The sequence below is a fragment of the Myodes glareolus genome, chromosome 8, assembly GCF_982192425.1.
Source record: "Myodes glareolus chromosome 8, mMyoGla1.1, whole genome shotgun sequence".
NCBI classification, from domain to species: domain Eukaryota; kingdom Metazoa; phylum Chordata; class Mammalia; order Rodentia; family Cricetidae; genus Myodes; species Myodes glareolus.
Genome location: NC_142033.1, coordinates 93,155,884 through 93,163,813, shown reverse-complemented (window position 1 = coordinate 93,163,813; position 7,930 = coordinate 93,155,884). Strand labels below are relative to the sequence as shown.

Sequence of the window (7,930 nt, the reverse complement as noted above, 5' to 3'; positions counted from 1 at the left end):
CTTCTCAATATCTTGGTGTCTTCAAGTGCCAAATGAGGAAAACAATCACACCTGTCTGGTGGACGTTCAGCCTAAAGGAGTTGCAGGACATGTGTCAAAAACAACAGTGTCTATACCAACGGAAGGAGCTCAAAGTTGGATGTTTGCAATATTAGCATCTGCCAAGGACACAAGGCTGGGCGAATGGAAACCAGGCTGTTAGCCGGTTTCTCCTAGGCAAAGAAGTCAGGAGAGAAGGAAACCCACTCACTCACACCAAGGGTGACTCACCTACCATCAACATGCCACCTAGTGCCAGAGCAGTGGCAGGTTGACTCCTGAGGACAACTGTCACCAAAGATTCAGGAGCACAGGCCAAGTCAGTCTTCCCCGTTTCCTTAGCCTGATCCAAATTCCAACACATACTAGAAGATAAAAAAAACAACGATACTTTCAAAAACTACTGCCCCCCATTCTGCAGCCCCTCCCTGATGCCATCCACACACTCTCTAACTCCTCCATGTTGCTGAACCCCCTCTACACTCTGCAGTTCCTCCATGAGGCTTCCCCCAACACAGTCTGCAGTCTTCCGGTGGTGCTGCCACCACACTCTGCAGCTCACACACACACATACACACACATACACACACACACACACACACACACACACACTGCAACTCATCCATGATGCTGCCCCCCACACTCTGCAGCTCCCCCACACACACACTTTGCAACCCATCCATGATGATGCCCACACACATATCTGCAAACTCTCAACGATGCTGAAGTAAATTTGGTCCCTTGGTATAGCCTCTAGTAACCTTCTTCCTGTGAAGAAGACACAGTACTCCAGCCCCTTCCTAAACTCCCTCCACTTCCCCAAACCCTTACCTTCCGCCATACTTTTCCAGCCAGCCCCAATCTGCATGCTCTTCCTCCCCAACCTCAAAGACATCCTTGAAGTCTCACCTCTGGACTGCTCCTACTCTGGTGACACTAGATTTCACACAGTTGGCCCCAAGGCCCAAGTACCCTGAGAACAAAGGCCTCCCTGCCTCAGGCTTCTGTCAGCTGCCCCAGCACATTCTGTGAGTTAGTAACAATCATGTACTACTCTGACAAAATGCCCGGCAGGACAACTTCATGGGAGAGGCGTTTATTTTGCCTTAGGGTGTCAGACTTGGTTCATCGTAGGAGGAAGGCATGGTGGATCTGCTCAGTTCATGTCAGGTGGCCCAGCGGCAGGGAAGCAAGACTGTGGGTGCTCGCCCTACTGTCTGCTTTATTCTAGCCAGGAAGACAAACAAGACAAAGAGATGCTGCTGCCCACATTCAGGGTGGGTCTCCCCACTTTCATCCATCCTCTCTGAGAGCACCCTCAAAGATATCCTAAGAGGCATGCCTCGCCCATCTCCTCGGGGATTCCGAAGACAGTCAAGCCAACTGTTGACCAAACAGCCCATCTAACAGCTGCAAGTCCAACACCAGAGTCCTAGCCCAACTCTCAAGGACTCTCCTATTCTGTGTACCAGCTTTCAGCCTCTCCCCACAGCCCATGTGTGTGCGTGTGGGGGTGTGGGGGGGGCATGTGTGCGTGTGTATGCAGTGTGTATGCATGTGTGTGCGCATGTGCGTGTGTGTGCATGTGCTTGTGTGCGTGTGTGTGAATGTGCAAGTGTGCGTGTGTGTCCGTGCAGTCTACTTTTCTCCACCTCTAACATTCAGTGCCCCCATGTTCCCAGCAGCCATCTTCTCTGTAGTGTTAGCCGCATCTTCCCCCCCTTGTTTCCCACAGCTAACCTCTGATTGGCCCTTCAGTTTGACTTGGCTCCACACCTGCTCCCTGAACCTTGTGAAATGAATGGCCTCTTCCCCTGCCTCCTCTGCCTTGCCTATCCCGTGTTCAACCGAAAACTAAATCCCAAGTCAAGCTCCAAAGAATCAGCGTGTGTGTCCTCAAATCCACAGTGAATTCTTGGAAAGCAGGATGTGCCCCTTCCTTCCCACAGCAGCCACAGGAAACAAGATGGGACACATGCCGGAATTAGAGGAGGTGGGGATGGAGTGTGGCGTTCCACTGAGTGGGAACGGCTCTATTGGCAGCTTGGAGCTTATCATGGCAACCTTGTCTTATTTGTCTTTGAGTTCTTTTTTTTTTTTCCTCAGTAGGACAAAAAAAAAAAAAGATTGTTAAAAATTAAACCCAAAACTTTCAGCTCTGATGAGTTTTCTCAAAAGCCAATAATTCCACATGGCTCATCTAAAATTAGAGAGAAGTGACCAGGATTTTTAGTTGATTGGCTCTTGTAGTAGATGTAAGATAGTCAAAATCTATTTAAATGACTTTCCTAGGGAATTGGAGCAGCAGGCATTGCCTCAGACGCCAGAAGTCCATTTGAATACTACACGAAAAGAAGGGAATTAGTTTGGTCAAGCTGCTGACATGAACAGGCAGGGACAGAAAGGCCCTGGAGGAGAGTTGGGTGTTCCATCTTGAATCCATTTGCAAAATAAACACATGGATTTACCAAGTTTACTACTTTGACTATTTCCTGGACCAATCTGGGCTGGGATGGTCAGCTGAAATTAAAAAAAAGATCAAGGCTACAAAATTATCTTGCCACGCTCCTCAGCCGACTTGTTTGGTGGCACAAACAAAGGCTGACGGAGTTGGAAGTCTGTGTGGCATTTGGCCTGCAACCTGCAGACCACACCGGCCAGCGGAGGTCTTTGGTTCCTCCTTTCCACGCTGCCCACCACAGCCAGCCGGACTGAGGCTGTTTATGAGCTCAAAGTGCGAACACACTGAGTCCTTTCTTCTGCAGAAAACCTAAACTCTCACCTACCCCTACTGCTGTCTTACAGATGGGCCCAACGCAGAGGTTTTAAACTTTTTCTCAGCAACACACAGGCGCACACACATTCTGTTTAGACCCCATGCTACGCAGACACTTCTTAAATTGCTTTTCCAGTAGAACCTCAGGAAAAGGTTTTGTTTAACTGCCACCTATCCATGGCTAGGATAGGACTGGTTTGGCAATCTATAGCCCCCCCTGGTCCCACAGGGGTCCTTGGGGGTAACTCTGGCCCCTGCCTGGTTAATGACCTCTTACATGCTGTGGAGAGAGTGTTTGCTATCCTGGGTTTCCCGTGATCAGCAGAGGCAGGAAGACCACACAGTATCTGCCATAACACCCAGCAAGATGAGGTGCGGCACACAGACCTGCTGTGTTGGAACGGCTAGCCGATGAGGATGCCATTTAAGGGATCAGTAATGCTCCAGCGAGTTTTCTTATGGAACGCACCCCCTCCTTCTCCTAAGTAACAACAGAACCCCTGCTGGCAGGGCTGGCTCTCCTCATAACTCCTACAGGTTGCAAAACCCCCCTCCCCTCTGCCCTGCTCCCCCTATGTTGTCAACAGATCATAACTGAAGCCTCAGTGGAATACGCCATCCAATTTCCCATAAAATGAGACATGAAAATAAACACACATATTGTATGTTGGTTTACATTTCCTGTACAACCCCAACAGGGGCGACAGGAAAGACATTAAGGAAACTATTTCTAAAGCAATGGGCTACATTTTAGCAAGAATACTCTCACTGACCCTAAAAAGAAAGCCATTCAGATGGCTAAAATCCCATATAATTCTTGGGAAACCTTCTTGAACATTCCCACTTTAATTTCTAAAATCAATATGGCTCGCTAGCGCCCGCGCTCCGCGACAACAATTCATGCTGATGGGGAGGAATAGGTGGCCATTCTTCTACGGAATGGAAGCGCTGGCTGTCGTTCAGGGCGTTATTCCAAGAGAGGGAAAGGTCTTAAGTCCAGGGCACCTGACAGAGGTGGGGTTTGACCCTAGAGGGCTGCTGGCCCTCAACATCCCTGTCCTCATCGAGAAAGCACGGCACAGCTGCCACCTTCGTGTTTTCAGTCATGCAGTTTCGAGGCCCCAAACAGAATGTCATCGTTTATTTATTTTTTTCTTCTGGGAAAAAGAAAGGCAGCTAGCTACCAAGCACGCTCGGTGCCAGATGCCCCAGAGAAAGGGGCTCACCTCTCTAATTCAGAGCACCTGGCAAGTATGGGTTAGTGAGATGTCTCAACTATGGGAGAGTAAAGGCTATTTTATTTCTTTCAAGCAGATTCACTAACTAGATAATAATTGCTTGCCATTAGCGCATTAAAATTGTCTAAGTGGCACTGCGGAAGCGCTAGCAAACAGTTTGTTCTCAGGTAGATAAACGTCCCTCCCGCCGTCCTGTTCACACTGTTAATTTGCTGAGCAAACCCTTTTTCTCGGGGATGGTGTAAACATCACTTCTAGGCTCCAGGACAGGGAAACACGCGGGCAATCATATGTTTCCTTCACAGCCATTTCGCCATGGAGAGCCTGAGAAAGAACAGAAGAAAGGGGGACGAAAGGGACAGAGGGAGGGAAGGAGGGACTGAGGGAGGGAGAAAGGGAAAAAGTAGAGAGGAGGAGGGAGATTGAGGGAAGGGTTGAGGGAGGGAGAAGTGAGGGAGGGAAGGAGAGAGGGGGGTTGGAAGGGAGGGAGAGGTGGAAGAGTGGAAGAAGAGGGAGAAGAGAAGGAAGAAGATGGGAAAGGCAGAAGAGGAAAAGGAGGAAGAGGAGATGAAGGGAGGGAGAGAGGGAGGGAAGGAGGAAGGGAGGGAAGGGGGAGAGAGAGGGAGGGAAGAGAGGAAAAGAGAGGCAGGGATTGGGGGAGGGAGAAGTGAAGGAGAGAAGCAGGGACACTGAGGAAAGTGAGGCTTTCAGATCATTACTTCTCTCACTCTTTAGTAGAAGAAAAATATTAGTTCTGTGTTGCAAATATCGGGCTGAACCTGACCTTCCTGAGACTAAGTACTCCCCCATCCTTCCTCTCCCCTAATTATCTCCCTGCCTCACCCTAGCTGCTCTCTGAGAAAAGTGGGGGCTAAGGAAGTGAGTCAGGTGGGAAAATGTGGTGCTGGCTACTCCATGGGCTTATCTGTTCACCCTTCTCCCCGGGCACCACTGATGGGTGTGGGGTGCCAGGGTGGGCATCTTTAGAACAGCTCCTCTCTGGCCTTTTGTGCTGTCCCTGGGGACCTGGCTTCTTGTCACCTCCTAGGGGAAATGCTACATGTCAGGAGCAGAACATGATGGAAAGGACCAAGGGATGCTATGTGGAGGTTTTCAGGAGCCCTGTGACACAAGCTTGGCCCAGAAGATGCCAACAGGAACAGGATGGGGACCTGGAACATGGGGTCAAGGCTATGCCAGACTCCGCGGGATGCCTTTGTCAAGAGCGCTGACTCAGCGCCTCTCCCCTTAGCTCTCCAACACCTCACAGTAACACAGTTAGCAGGGAAATACTTGAAAGCAGCTGTGTAGAAATCTGGACCATGAAAGTCTGACAGGACCCCCACACAAGCGACAGGTCTTCAAGCCATTGTGGCTTGACTGTATCTAAGCATCTTCGCGAACCAGAGAAGTTGAGATCCACTCAACCTTTCTGCCTGCCATGCTCTGCAGGGAAGATGGCTGCCAACTGGGTGGGGGTGGTGAATTTGAGATCCATGTTTCAGAGGTACAAAGATGTCCAGGCAGTCGAGTCTCTGAGCTCTGACAACAGACTACATAGATTTTTGGCTCAAGGATCTTGCTGCTTCCTACATGCCCACCTTGCGGGGGAAGGGCTCCATCTCACATCTGGAGAGTGACGTGGAGAACCTCCAAGAGGCTTGAAGTTCCCTGATTGTATTTGAGTTGTGATATAATCATGATAATCATGATTTTTCTTTTAGTTGAAGTTCCCTGAAAGTCCTTAATACACACTTTTAAACAGCAACAAAAAAAAAAGACCCTGGGAAATGTTCACACTGATCCTCCAGATTTAGACTCCGTCAGCACACCACTTCATCCCACAGTCTGTGAAGAAAACCCAGGACACTGAAATTCCGAGATCTGTAAAGAAAAAGGAAAGCAATACTTACCAAAGTGGGGAAAACAAAGCAAAATTGTTTCCTGGAAGAGTTTAAAATTTTATTTTTAATTTTGTGTTTATGTAGGGAGGGTTATAAATATGGCCTAAAAAGGCCAGAAGGTGGCATCTGAACCCCTGGAACTGGAGTTATAGGCGGTTATGAGCCATCCGACCTGATCCTGGGAGCCAAACTGCAGTCCTCCGGGAGACAGCAATAGATACTCTTAACCAAGGCTTAGCCACTGCCTCCCATGATAAAATATATACATACCGATCCCAGGGAACGCTTTCCATAACCACTTCAGTCGTGACTAGAAAAGGGCCCGCGTGCTGGGCAGCCTTGCGGGAGTCCTCACGCTATACGTGCTCTTGGTCCGTGGAAAGTTTCCTCCCTCGGGTACCATCAAAACTTGGCCGAAGAACAAGCGCTCAGAACACCTTGAGAACGTCATATGCATAAGCTCAACTCCTTGATCCCTTAATACACCTAAATTCTGATGAAGTAACCAAAGGTGTCAGAGCACGACTCAAAATCCTCAAGGGGATATCATCAACTTAGCATTTCCAAGTCACAGGAGACGCTAATTCCACTTATCGAAGTACAAAAGGCTCACTCATGAAAAGCAGAAACCCAAAATGAATAATATTATGAGTTGGTCCCAGCTGGGTTTCCCTCAATTTATTACCTTAGAAGACATCACAAATCCACGCCTCCTGAAGCCTGCAACTGCAGTGGGTGAAAAGCAGGGAGTCCCGAAGTCTTCTCAGTGGGCCCCACCTGCGCTAATCCCACCACCCCAAAGGAAGACTTTCCATAACCAAAGAGGGAGGTAGCTGAGGAAACCGGGCACATAAAGGCTTGACAACTGGGGAGCCGATTATCGTCCTGTCATCTGACATAGGATAAGATGAGACCAGCAGGAAATGAAGCTGGAAGTGTGGGAAAGAGGAGCTAAGAGGCCAGGGAGGAGGGAAAGGCAGGAGAGCTGCGGAGCCGTGAAGAAAGGGAACAGGAAACACAGCAGCAGGCCAGGCCAGCACATGTACCGCTCAGAGGAAGCGCTCAGTTCAGGGTTTTGGGGGGTTTTGATCTTTTCTTACTGTTTTTGAACACCTGTGGCTTGGACAGACCAACTTCTCATTTGACAAGGGGAGAGGGGAACCTTACTTTCAACTCCCATGACTTAAACGTGGCCATGGGTTTTAAAAGTGAGCTAGCATGAAATGAAGAGAAATAACCCAAGCCCCAAACTTCACGAGATCACCTTCAACTTGAACTGTGGCTCCTCCGTGCTCCTTCTTGAAACAGAACAGGGATCAGTAACCATCCACACTCGCCTCCTCTGCATGACTGGGCCTGGGGGAAGTGTCTACAAAGGCATGGCTGAATGTAAGGAAAATGGCTCAACAGAGTCTAGAGAATGGGACATGTCTATTTCCCTCCAGAGTCAGGTATCAGAGTAACCACCCCCCCGCTCCAAACACACACTCATGCACGCACGCACACACGTGCACACCACATAAACCTTAGTCATTCCATTGGAGCATTCATGAATGCCAAGTCCCGAAGTCTCCTTCCCTTCTGTCCCCATCAACTCTTTCCTTTATAAATTTAAAGCCTGTGTGTGAGGGACCAGTGCAAGCCTCATTTTCAAAACTCACCGAAACAGAGCAGATAGGGAGGTTTAATTTTAAAAGTTCCCAGATTGCCAGAATCCTAGGATTCAAACAAAAACTCCATTTGACTTAGGGAGTCAGCTCCTCACCCCACCCGACCCCCAGCTTCCCGGTGGCGGGAAAACAAAACAGCCTATAGGTCAGAAGACCATGGAGGTGGTGGAGCGCAGGTGTCAAGGGCTGGAAACTTTTCCGCCTCTGAATAATTAAAAGCAGCCGAGACAGTCTTCTGTTTCGTGGGCCCTCCATACAAGTGGAGAGGAACTCTCTGAAGAGGCCTGGGCACGGCTTAGACCC

At 49.2% G+C, this 7,930-nt stretch overlaps 1 long non-coding RNA gene across 1 annotated transcript; it reads right to left on the bottom strand.

Annotated features, from left to right (window-relative positions):
- Nucleotides 1-3,926: 3,926 nt before the first annotated feature.
- On the bottom strand, nt 3,927-7,042 carry LOC125401166 (uncharacterized). The gene is made up of 3 exons (XR_007232236.3): nt 6,643-7,042; nt 6,228-6,394; nt 3,927-5,937 (listed from the first exon to the last, which is right to left on the bottom strand). It is a non-coding gene; the product is annotated as an uncharacterized LOC125401166 (long non-coding RNA).
- Nucleotides 7,043-7,930: the final 888 nt, after the last annotated feature.